Source organism: Corythoichthys intestinalis, chromosome 8 (genome assembly GCF_030265065.1).
Source record: "Corythoichthys intestinalis isolate RoL2023-P3 chromosome 8, ASM3026506v1, whole genome shotgun sequence".
Taxonomy (NCBI): Eukaryota; Metazoa; Chordata; class Actinopteri; order Syngnathiformes; family Syngnathidae; genus Corythoichthys; species Corythoichthys intestinalis.
In genome coordinates this window covers 12277294-12290448 of record NC_080402.1, presented here as the reverse complement: position 1 = coordinate 12290448, position 13155 = coordinate 12277294, and the positions used below count along the sequence as shown (strand labels likewise).

Genomic DNA, 13155 nt, shown 5'->3' with positions numbered 1-13155 from the left:
AGTGTCACTTGCGTTGAAGGGGAAAATAAGAGACAAAATCATTTGCATAATCATTTGGACCACTTGTTTGTCAAGCATGTACTAATTCATTACACGTTCTATTATAGTGGTATGAAAAAGTATTTGAACCTTTTGGAATTTGTCACATTTCTGCATTAAATCACCATCAAATGTGATCTGATCTTTTTCAAAATCACACAGATGAAACTGCTTTAAATAAAACCACCCAAGCATTTATGGGTTTTCATATTTTAATGAGGATAGTATGCAAACAATGACAGAAGGGGGGAAAAAATAAAGAAGTTAACCCTTTGCCTAACGAGACTTAAAGAGCAACTGAAACCAATATTTACCAAACAATTTAAGCCAACTGTGTGCCTAAACACTGATGAGTGGTTTAAAGCTGCCCTGCCCACTATAAAAAACACACCTGGTAAGAATTGTCTTGATCAGCAGCATTGTCTGATGTGCATCATGGCTCATTCAAAAGAGCTGTGTGAAGACCTGCGATTCAGGATTGTTGATTTGTATAAAAGCATCTCTAAAAGTCTGGATGTTCATCAATCGATAGTCCGAGAAGTTGTGTACAGATGGAGAGAGTTTGGCATTGTTGCTTCTCTCCCTAGGAGTGGTCTTCCACCAAAGATGACGCCAATAATTCAGCACAGAATACTCGGATAGGTAAAAAAAGAACCCTAGAGTGTCTTACAGAAATCACTGGCACAGTCCAATATCTATATGCACACACCAACTATATGTAAGAATAGCCAAGAATGGTGTTCATAGGAGAACTCCTCGAAGGAAGTCACGGATGTCTAAAAAAAAACATTGTTGCTCGTTTAATGTTTGCAAAAAGGCACTTGGACACTCCACAGAAGTTTTGACAAAATATTTTGTGGACTGATGAAACCAAAGTTGAATTGTTTGGGAGTAACACACAACGTCACTTGTGGAGGAAAAATGGAACAGCTCACCAACATCAGCACCTCATCCCCACCATGAAGCATGGTGAAGGGAGCATCATGATTTGGGGCTCTTTTGCTACCTCAGGTCCTGGACAACTTGCAATCATTAATGGAAGAATGAATTCTAAAGTTTATCAGAATGTTTTGCAGGAAAGCCTGAGGCCGTCTGTCAGACAGTTGAAGCTAACAAGAGGATGGATGCTGCAACAATGATCCAAAACACAGAAGTAAATCAACTTCAGAATGGTTTCAGAAGAACAAAATATGGGTTCTGGAGTGGCCAAGTCAAAGTCCAGACTTGAACCCCATTGAGATGCTGTGGCATGACCTGAAGACAGTGATTCATGCCAGACATCCCACAAACTTGATTGAACTACAGCAGTTTTCTTGAGAAGAATGGGCTAAGATTAGTCAGGAAGCTTTTGGTTGAAGTTATTGCTGCCGGGGGGGGGGGACACAAAATTTAAATGTGATTGGTTACTTACTTATTTTACCCCTTCTGTGATTGTTTGCATACTATCTTCATTAAAATATGAAAAGCTGTAAATATTTGGGTGGTTTTAGTTACTGCAGAAACTTTTTTTTCATCTGTGTAATTTTGACAAACATCAGATCACATTTGATAGTGATTTTATGCAGAAATGTGAGAAATTCTAAAAAGTTCAGATACTTTTTAATACTACTGTAGTTGCTGTAACCATGTGTAATGGCACTGAACACTGACAAGATGGATTTCTTGTAGGTTTTATATTCAAAATTGTACGAATATCCATATTTGAGGAGGATTTCAATCATTTGAAACGCAAATGTGTTGATAATGCTCAAGTAAACGCAAGAAGCATTCATGTAGGAATGGAAGTAAATTCTGTACCATGTAACTAAAAGCAACACATTAAAATGCAAACTCCCTGACTAAAAGCGGATCTAAATACAGTCTGAGCTATTTTTAGATGTGTCCTTTACCTGCGAGCCACAGGTCAGCGGGAAATTGGAGAAAATCTGATTGAAGGATGAATAGAAGCAAATCAAACCCCCCGAGAAATGCATTAATGATGAAGTAAGTACCATCATTATGCCTGCTTTCAAATCATGATGCAATCAGTAACCATTCATTTCATGTATGCTCATAATTAAAGAGTCATTTTATTTTCTAAGCCTTTATTACCAATGTGGGTAATTATGAGCGTATCTCAAAAGACTAAGGGGAAAAAATGGAAGGCTATCGAGGACCGTAAACCCAAGTTGCTGCGAGCTGTACAAGCACGTCTGCAAATGCAGTCCCCATGTGACCTCCGTGTGGACAGGCAACAAACACAACACATGATGGCCACAGAGGAGCCCGAGGATAGTCGCATTTGAATGCACTGGGGACGAGAACAAGGCCTGCGCACAGCTGGATGCAGCCCCTGCGATTCTTCCTTTGTTCTACTTAGGAACACATGCTGAGGAGAGCACACCTCATGTCAGTGTTGCCAAATATACACACATATACACACAGTGTGTCTTGGGCGGCACCTTCTCCTTACATCCCCTCTTTCTTGAGGGTTTCTCCACTTTTCTCATGTATTTTTCTGTCATGTTGCCAGTTTGTGACATCTTGTTCTCACTGTCAAGCATTCCTTTTTCAGTTCTGCTGTCATTTGCCGTATAGCTCAACTTCAGCTCAGTCAGAATCCATGAATAATTTCCCAAAGTTCTTTAACAAATGTAGCAGTGATGTCAAAAACTGTGCCATACAACCGGAAATTAAATTTGCTGCGCTGTATATGTGGTGTTTACTAGGGATGGGAATTTCGACTAATTTCCCTGCCGACTAGTCTAGCGATGTCCCGATCCAGGTTTTTGCACTTCCGATCCGATATAGATATTGTTTTGCACTTCCGATCCGATACCGATACTGGCCGATACCGATACCGGCCTATCTGAGCATGTATTAAAGTTATTTAGCCTTCTTACTTACTTAAAAGGGTCTTAGTACTCTTGATAACAACTAGCCAGCTGAATTAGGTGAGTTTGAATAACACACAACGGTTGGTAACAAGAAACTGACCTGTTTTGTTTATTCAGTGTTAAACACAAAACATTACAAAAAACAAACAGAAATGGCATAGTCAGTCAGTAAAACGTGCAAATAATATTGTAAACTGTCTTAAAAAAGCAAAACACACAAACAACCTCTGGAAAATCCCACGAACTCCCCAAGCTATTAGATGCTTTTAATGTTTCGTGCATTAGTTACAAAAATTGCATAAAAAGCCTCTCAGGTTTAAATAAACGACTATTTCAGTATCAAATTAACATTTTAAAACAGTAAATAAAATACTCAAGTCCAGTTCTGTATCAGCAGCTTTAAACTACATTCAATTCATTCATTTAACTTTGCGAATCAACTGTTGAAGTAGTTAAAATTGCTCCCGTTATCCCATAATTTCCCTTCTGTCTACTTTCGACATGTGAAAGTTTTAAAACCGTTTTGAAGATAAATTCAAGTCAAGATTTTGCCGATTTAGGAGTATATTTGATAAAAAGTTAATTAGGTTCCCTTGGAAGGTTTACAAGAGCCTACTAGGGAAGTCTTCTGCTTTAAGATGGCGGCCGTTTACTAACGCATCTAGTTTTCAATACTTCAATGTTGCTAACGCAGTCGAGTCTGTATTTGCATCTAGTTCTATATACATATGATATCTATTATCTCCAGTAAAACGACGTTGATGTAGTTTGTAGCGGCTGTCAGCAGCAGGGATTCTTGTGTTTTTTATCCAGCGGCATGAGTTGAGCTAAAGCCGTGAGATGAGCATTGGCATTAACTGGGTCTATGAAAAGCATGATGTTTACTCTCGGGACGCAATGCGGTCCGTTTCTCATTGCGTCCCGAAGACCGCGCTGTGTATTAGTTCCGCTTTACTTGACATATTTCAATAATCGGAATTTGGATGTTTGTGAATCGTTCTCGAATCTTCCACGGCCGAATCGCTCAAGGATGTAATGACGGCTGGGCATGTTGTCCCGTGGTTCTAAGTGTTGGATGGTGCGTCTTTACTCACGAGAGATAATGGCTCGTCATCCAGAATGAATTCTTCGGCAATGACTCTTGTTATTCCCTGGGCTTTGGGACTGTTGAGTGCCAGGTTGTCACGCATAGCAAAAGTTTCTGCCAGTGTTAGTTGCGTAGGACCTTTCTTTTTGTCTTCGGTTATCTTAACATACTCCTTATATTGTTTGTGGTGGTATTTCGCTAAATGCTTGATTAGGTTGGTTGTATTAAAACTTCTTACAGCTTTACCACCACGCTTGACTTTATTGTGGCATATGTTGCACTCTGCTTCTTCGTCTTTGTCGTCCTTTAAGGTGAAATGATCCCACACAGCTGACATTTTTACTGATAAAGTCTCTCGGTACATTGGGAGACGGTAATGTAGTTTGTTGAAGGTGGGCCGTAAAATGCGAACCAGACTTAAAGAAAACTGGATCGGAATTTTTCCGTGTCGGCCGATCCGATACCGATGCACATTTTTTTGCCCATATCGGTGTTCGATTCGATCCAAATATCGGATCGGGACATCTCTAGACTAGTCTCAAATTTTATTTACGACTAATCGACTAGTCTATGAGCAAGAAAACGCAATTTAATACACATATTAAATAAAAAGTCATACACTTCACTATCAGTTGACAGGACAAGGGGCTTGGGCCCATCCGTAGGGGCCCTGTTTTCAAAAACTTAGAATTAAAATATTTTCAAAACCAAAGCAGCAAGCGACCTAAAACCAAAACAGGCACCTCCCTAAAGTCTCCATGAGCAGCGACACTAAAAAATTCAAAGTCCCTCCCTAATAAAATTCCGATTATTTTTTTAATACAAGCATAACAAAACAAAATGGCTATAAAATTCTCAAATTTTACGCTAGATGCACAAAATTCACCAAATGCAGAGATAAGCATCTATAATTTCAGGATCAATAACAACATTTAACATTATGTTTTTGTCCAAAATACCAACTTGATTTTTTATAATTTAGTTAATTTAGTTTTCAACATCTAATAAATAACTCAATTTTCACATCAGAAACTTAATACTTGAGAAAAGCATGCAGAATCCTCTTAATTTTACTCAACAAAAGCAACATTTGCATTTTTACGCATACAATCACAACTTATTTGGGTTGAATTCCGCTATTGTGCAGAGATACAAAATCCATCATGGCGGAGGTCACAAAACAAAGAGCTTTTTAGGTTGAAAATTGTAAATAAATCCTTAAATTTAGGAATTTCTATATAAATGAACATAAAACAGTCTAAATTCTTGGTTAAAAGCAAAAAAACGGGCAATTGTTATTAATTTTATATAAATATTTCAAGCCAAAATTACATTAATTTTATCCATTGTTTTTTTTTTTTTTTTTAATTATCTTGAATCCTCTAACCAAATTACTCTTGAGACACGTCGCCCTATTTCCACCTAAATCCGGCGTTAGAACCCAGTGAGTGTTTGAGTTTATCACAGTGAAAGCCAACCTAACGTTCTGCCTGGGTCGGCCCCCTACGGTAACGCGTGGCGCAATGTCTGTGGGTCTTGTCAACTGATGGTGGAGTCTATAAAAAAGTTTAAAATGCAAAAGTTTTGTGTATTTACGAGCCATTACAAGTAATACGGGCAATACCCGTTTAAATCCCGGGATTCAATTGGAGTTAAGCTTATGTCTGAAAGGATGATCCTTTTATGGACTAGTAAAATAAGAAACATTTAATAATGAATGGACGGTTAAACGTTTGAAGGACTAGTCGCGCACATCCCTAGTGTTTACCGCAGTGATTTATAAGCCTGGCAGGCCAACAATATTCAATTCATTCAATTCATAATATCAACATTCGTTTTTCATTATCGGTTTTAGGCCAATTTACATGTTGCCTTCAAGTGTAATATAGGCACTTTTTTCCAGAACTTCAGTTGAAGTTGTTCTCTTATTTTTCACATACTGTTTATTTGGAAAATCTTGAAGTTGTTACATTTATCATTATCAAAGCATCCAGTGGAGCATCGCAATACAATTAGTCATAATATGTTATGTCCACAACAGCATATATCGGTATCGGTATGATATCGGTACTGGATTTTCAGAGTTGGAAAATATCGGGATATCGGTAAAAAAGTCATAAATGGACAACTCTAGTGTTTTCATTTACAGTGTATGACAAAAGTGACTACACCCTCGCATTTCTGCAGATATTTAAGTATATCTTTTCATGGGACAACACTGACAAACACTGTATTCACAAGCAATTACAAGTAATACAAGCAATACCCGTTTAAATCCCGGGATTCAATTGGAGTTAAGCGTACATTTCTTGTGTACCGTTTTCAAAAGAGGCTTCCTCCTGGGATGACAGCCATGCACACCAATTTGATGTAGAGTGCGGCGTATGGCCTGAGCACTAACAAGCTGACCCCCCCACCTCTTCAATCTCTGCAGCAATGCTGACAGCACTCCTGTAATGAATCACATGACATTTTGGAGGGAAAATGACTAGCAGTACTCAATTTGGGCATTTAGGGATGTACGTAGTTTCTAAAGGGTCTTACTCACTTTTGTAGCCAGGGATTTAGATATTAATGGCTATATTTGGAGTTATTTTGAGGGGAAAATTAAAATTAACTCTATTATATACGCTCCCCACAAACTACTTTTCATTGTGTCAAAGTGTCATTTTGTTAGTGTTGTCCCATGAAAATATATACTTAAATATCTGCAGAAATACGAGGGGTGCACTCACTTTTGTGATACACTGTATGTCAATGACCGCATATATCGGTATCAGTATGATATTGGTTAAGGGTTTTCGGAGTTGGACAATATCGGGATATCGGTTAAAAAGGTCATTATCGGAAAACTCTAATGTTTTCATTTATGTCCACGACCACATATATTGGTATTGGTATGATATTGGTTCCGGATTTTCCGAGTTGGGCAGTATCGGATATCGGTTATTGGTTAAAAAGTCATTATCGGACAGCTCTAGTGTTTTCATTTGTGTCCACGACCACATATATCGGTATTGCTATGATATTTGTTCCGGATTTTCGAAATTGGACAATATCGGGATATCGGTTATCGGCTAAAAAGTAATTATCGGACAACTCTAATGTTTTCATTCATGTCCACGACCACATATATCGGTATCGGTATGATATTGGTTCGGGATTTTTGGAGTTGGACAATATTGGGGTATCGGTTATCGGTTAAAAAGTCATTATCAGACAACTCTAGTTTTTTCATTTATCTCCACGACCGCATATATAGGTATGGGTATGATATTGGTTCGGGATTTTCGGAGTTGGACAATATCGGGATATCGGTTAAAAAGTCATTATCGGACAACTCTAGCATTTTTATTAAACACAGAAAAATCTAGCGTTTTAAAAATTATACTTTGATGGTTTAATTTCATAGGTAACTAGATTGAAAAAAAAAACATTCCTCGATAATTAAATATGGTTCAATAAATAATATATTGCACAGCCCTGTCGACCTCAAACCTTTAAATTTGGTTAATGTGAAATCCATGCCTTTAAAATACATTTTGACAACAAATGTGTTATCTAAAGCTGATGTTTACAATTGTCCTTGGTGCTCACAGTGTGTTATTATATATAATTACAACTTGGCTAGACATCTTCAAGGCATGCTGGTAGAAAAAATGTGGCAATAATACTCCATTGTGGACAAAATTGATACTCACAAACAATGAACAAACAAGAAAAGGGAGAATACAATCAAGACAAAAATCTTGTGAAAGAAACCTGAAACATAAGTGAATAATGACAACATCAGTCTGATGTTTATCCTGATTGAAGTCCCAAATACAAATACTGCACTGTGCTGTCGACAGAGCACAAAGCAATCACATCAATGCCTGTCTCGTTGCAACAAGTCGCCTGTCATTTACCATCACCGCAGTTGCGACGACCGCAAAAAAGCCTTGACAGTTCTCCGAAAGTGTCGATGCTGCAGTTACAAACACAAAAAACAACGACCTCCTGAACATTGCTGTCTGCTGTTTGGGCACTGTTTGTCTGGCCGACATGTTGAGACATGGCCGTCAGCCAGGAAAGCTTGTTGGCTGTGCGCTGCTGCAGTATAACAAAGACGTCAAGACATGTATCGTATTGAGTCTACATGATAATATATGTGTAGGTTTGCAGTTGGTAAACTGAGCAAAGTACTTCATTGACCGCATTACACGTCGCTGTCTGTGGTGCTGAAATATCAATAAGCCTGTTACCTTGACTGATTAATGCCACTGACGGCGATGTACGTCTAGTCTATTTGAACTGGGAACTCCTAGATCAAATAGATTGGACTTCCAACGACATCAATGGGACATGATCAAACTAAATATTTTGATGAGGGCTGTCAAATTTAACGTGTTAACGGGCGGTAATACATTTTTTAAATTAATCACGTTAAAATATTTAACGCATTTAACGCATGAATGACCCGCTCATGCATTGCCTCAAACAGATTACAATGACGCACTTGAGAGCTAAGAGGCGGAGAAAGGTGTCTTGTTTTGTGCTTTTTCTTAACAAAGGTATACCACACGTGACGTGCTGGCACTTTGTTTCATTCAGCGGTAACACTTTACAATAAGGGTCCCTTAGATAACATTAGTTAATACATTTTTAGACAATAACTAATGTTTAATTAACATGACAATAATTAATATTAGTTAGTATTAGTAATAATAGTTAATGCATAACCAGACAGTAACTAATGGTTTGGTAAAATTAAAAAAAAATATATATAGGTCTATATAGAGTTAGTGTGAGGTTTAGGGTCAGGGTTTGTTAATTTAGGATTTATAATTTCTTAGTTAAGTATTACCTAACCTTAATTAACCATTACTGAATGTTTTTTGGACCCTTATGAAAAAGTGTAGCACATGTATCCCTTAGCTAAAAAATTAAAAATGCTTAAATCCCCCCATCTTAACCTTTATTAACCATTACTGAATGCTTTTTGGACCCTTATTGTAAAGTGTAGCACACGTATCCCTTAACTAAGAAATTATAAATGCTTAAGTTACCCCCCCTTAACCTTTATCAAACATGACTGAATGCTTTCTGGACCCTTATTGTAAAGTGTAGCACATGTGTCCCTTAACTAAGAAATTATAAATGCTTAAGTTAACAAACCCTAACCCTATATAGGCCTATATATAGTTTTAATTTTACCAAACGATTAGTTACTGTCTGGTTATGCATTAACGAATGTATTAACTACGGTAATGCATTAACTAATGTATTAACTCATGGTAATTAATATATTAATAAATATTAGATAAGCAATTCTATCAATTATCATAATGTTACTTAAACATTGTTATTGTCTTAAAATGCATTAACTAATGCATTAACTCAGGTTAATTAATATATTAATAAATCTTAGATAAGGGATTAAATGAATTATTGTCATCATGTTACTTAAACATGAGTTACTGTCTAAAAAGGCATGAACTAATGTTAATTAAGGGACTCTTATTGTAAAGTGTTACCCATTCAGCTTCAACATTAAAACAGCTTACGGCTCTCGGCAGGAGGTAACTCTAACTCACTCCTGCATCATGTGAGTAAACAACATTGACGCCGCCTGCACTTCAGGGTGCCTCAGATACTTCTATATCAGAATATTACAAAAGGCGAGTGGACACAGGTGTTCATTGGACCGCGCCATTTATTGGCATAAGCTTCGGCAACTACTTCACAACAAACATAAGTATGGTTTAGTGAAAGCACAACAAAAATAATATCTCTCAAAAAAAATAATGTTCACAAAAAGAAAAGCGTTTCAATCTGTATTAATGAGGCCCTATTCTCACACAGTTAAACTACAGTGCAAGGAGAACTGGCATTCCCAATCAAAATAGCTATGCAACATACACATAAAACTTACTCAGACTTTGGTGAAACGCTTTTCAAACATTTTATTTCAACAAATACACTGGATGGCAATATTTATTCACAATATATAAACTATCAGAGGTCAAGTACGTTGTGAATCCAGCACTCAAATGACGTGAATTACAATGGATAAACAGGAAACTACGGCGTCATTAGAGGGACAAAACACACTATTTGGCTTGATTTCTAAGTTGATATAAACTCGCCATTGACACCTTGTGGTGTACTAAGTGTATCTAGTTTATTTTTTGATTGAAAATTTTACAAATTTTATTAAAACGAAAACATTAAGAGGGGTTTTAATATAAAATGAGTATAACTTGTACTAACATTTATCTTTTAAGAACTACAAGTCTTTCTTGTTGATCCCTTTAACACAAAGAATGTTAATAATGTTAATGCCATCTTGTGGATTTATTGTTATAATAAACAAATACATTACTTATGTACAGTATGTTGAATGTATATATCCGTCATATGTCTTATCTTTCCATTCCAACAATAATTTAGGGAAAAATATAGCATATTTTAGAGATTGTTTGAATTGCGATTAATTACGATTAATAAATTTTTAAGCTGTGATTAACTCGGTTAAAATTTTTAATCGTTTGACAGCCCTAATTTTAATTAATATTTAAAATAGCATTTTATGTGTACATCGCTTATCTTTGTCAAGTGAATGAGTCTTAAACATGATCAACTTGATTAGACCAAGGGCGTAGGTTTGGTGTCAACATTGGTAGTGACGATATAACAGCATAATCTTCATGTACACTTTTTGACCGGGATGGGACATTAATAAGACCAAACAGATTGGGTGAACGGGGGTTTTGCGCATGTTGTGTTGTGTGAGCAACATTTGAGGTTATGCAACAACCGTCTCTAAGCAGAATCTTGCAAATGTATTTTGGGTTGTATAGTTTCCAGCAGAATTCACTACATTTCTCACAGTTTAATTAACATTACCAGTAGAAAACACAAACAGTAGGACACTTCTCTCTAAGCACCTTCCTACTCGAATTTTGCAAGTTCACACTGTTTAATTTTATGTTAACTGGGATGCAGTTTCAGTAGCAAAATTTGTGGTGTGTTCCCCACCTCCACTACATTGACATCTTTTTACATTACTTACAGTGGCTGCTTTGCTCGAGTTTTGCAATTTCACACAGTTTAATTTTATGTTAACTGTGATGCAGTTTCAGTAGCAAAATTTGTGGTGTGTTCCCCACCTCCACTACATTGACGTCTTTTTACATTATTTATAGTGGCTGCTGCTGGCCTATCCTATATTCGTCCTCTTCAAGGCGGGCGGAGGTATTTCTGTCAGGGCTGTGTGTGTGTGAGCGTGCGTGTGTGTGTCGGGGTTGGGGGAATTCATCAGCTAATCAAATGTGTGTTTGGGGGAGGGGGGAAATGGACCCGCACATTCTGCAAGTGAAAAGGGGTAAATGTAAGTTTAAACATAATGAAATTTTAATAATGGTAGCGTCAATTCTAGCCTGACTACATATGGGAAGACAATCTAAATTATCTGTATGTCTGAACTCATTATATAATGCGAATAAGGTTGCTTAAAGGAAGGTGGGGACAATTTGAGCATCCTGAAAAGTTGGTAGTTTTATTTCCCTACCGTCCCTATGCAAGCCTACACCCTTGGATTAGACCTAAATAAAGTTGCCTTGCCTTGCCTTGCCTCTATTGCCAATGAGGTGTTGCTTTGTTAAATGGAATGATCATATTTTCGAGGGAGGCACGAAAGGTTCTTAATGTTTGAGTTAAAGTCATCTTAGAATGCATGACTGCACACAAAATACTTAAAAAAATAAAAAATAAAAAAAAGTGCTTAAATTAACATGGAGCTCTGATTTGATTGACATTTTAGAATATCAACTATATTGATTTATCAGCATATCTATTATTACAGAGGTTTTCCTTTAGAATAATTTTGACCTGTACTGAAATAATTACAATCTTATTTAACGTATATTAATTTTCAATTACTGTCCATCTAGAATGACTATAAAAAACGAACATGACAATTAATCAGTAGATTGTCACATCAATATCTCTTATTTTGTCAATCAAAACGGATCGTTATGTCCGTTTATATTAGGTAAAATGGTTACCATAGTGAATTTATATGAGACAATATAAGAGGTTAAGTTGTGAACGGGAAAACGATCTTTAAAAAAAAAAAAAAAAACGCGTGGAATTAGGCACATTTGCGTGCTCTAATTCTTTCGTGGGGTAAGTTACGTCGGTGGCAATACACGTGAAGCCTTAGGATAAATCATAGCAGCTGTCACTATGACTTTTAAAGGTTAAAAAAATCATTCACAATTCCAAGAATATGAACATAATGCAAGCTGTTAAAACGCATGAACCCACAACAATTGTCTTCAAAATTCTTGCGCCAATGTTTAGGAAAATGAACCCAGAGCAATATTAGTTAAATCCAAAAATGGTCTTACCTTCACAGAGGGAAGTTTTTGCGGGGAAAATATGGCTTTTTATCCTGAATGTTGTTCTTCTCTTTATTGTTATTCAGCGTAGTCTTCACTTTGGACCGCGCAAAGCACAGCTGTGGCCACCTCGGGCTCGTGCACGCCGACGAGTTGGGAGCGCGCGTGGCACGTGCCAAATGACTCCGTGCGGCGTCCAACCGTAGCGCGCTTGTAAATAACATTTTGCAGGGGATCTGGGTAATTGTGCAGATTATCAATCAATCCTTTTATTTTCTATTAAGGGGGTGTTCTACTCAAGGGCGTAGGTTTGGTCTCAACATTGGTAGGGACGACATTAGAGCATAACTTGCATGTACACTTTTTGCTGGGGATGAGACAAAATAAGACCAAACAGATTGTGTGAACGGGGGTCAGGGCTACATTTCTCATGAATATGAACCGAATTACCGTAATTTTGGGACTATAAATAGCTACTTTTTTCCCCTCATTTTGAATCCTGCGGCTTATAGTCCAGTGCATTCCATTTCTTCTCATTTGGTCACACTTTATTTGATAGCACCGTCATAAGACTGCCATAAGACCGTCATGATTATGACATGACACAATCATTAATGAATGGTTATGACAGATGTCATTTGGTGTCATCCGGCAAATTATGTCACTAACTCCATATAGGAGTGGGAACCTCTTGGTACCTCATGATACGGTATGATACAATTTGCGATAAACCCCTGGCAACAAAAGTGAGTACACCCCTTAGAAACTA

The 13155-nt window shown here is 37.1% G+C and overlaps 1 protein-coding gene across 1 annotated transcript in view; it reads right to left on the bottom strand.

Annotated features, from left to right (window-relative positions):
- Positions 1-12544, bottom strand: part of LOC130921033 (voltage-dependent calcium channel gamma-5 subunit) — a 41977-nt gene extending 29433 nt beyond the window's left edge. Inside the window, exon 1 of the mRNA XM_057844643.1 lies at positions 12396-12544. The gene's annotated coding sequence lies outside the window, so the exon portion shown is untranslated. The remainder of the gene's footprint in view (positions 1-12395) is intronic.
- Between the last annotated feature and the right edge of the window lie 611 nt (positions 12545-13155).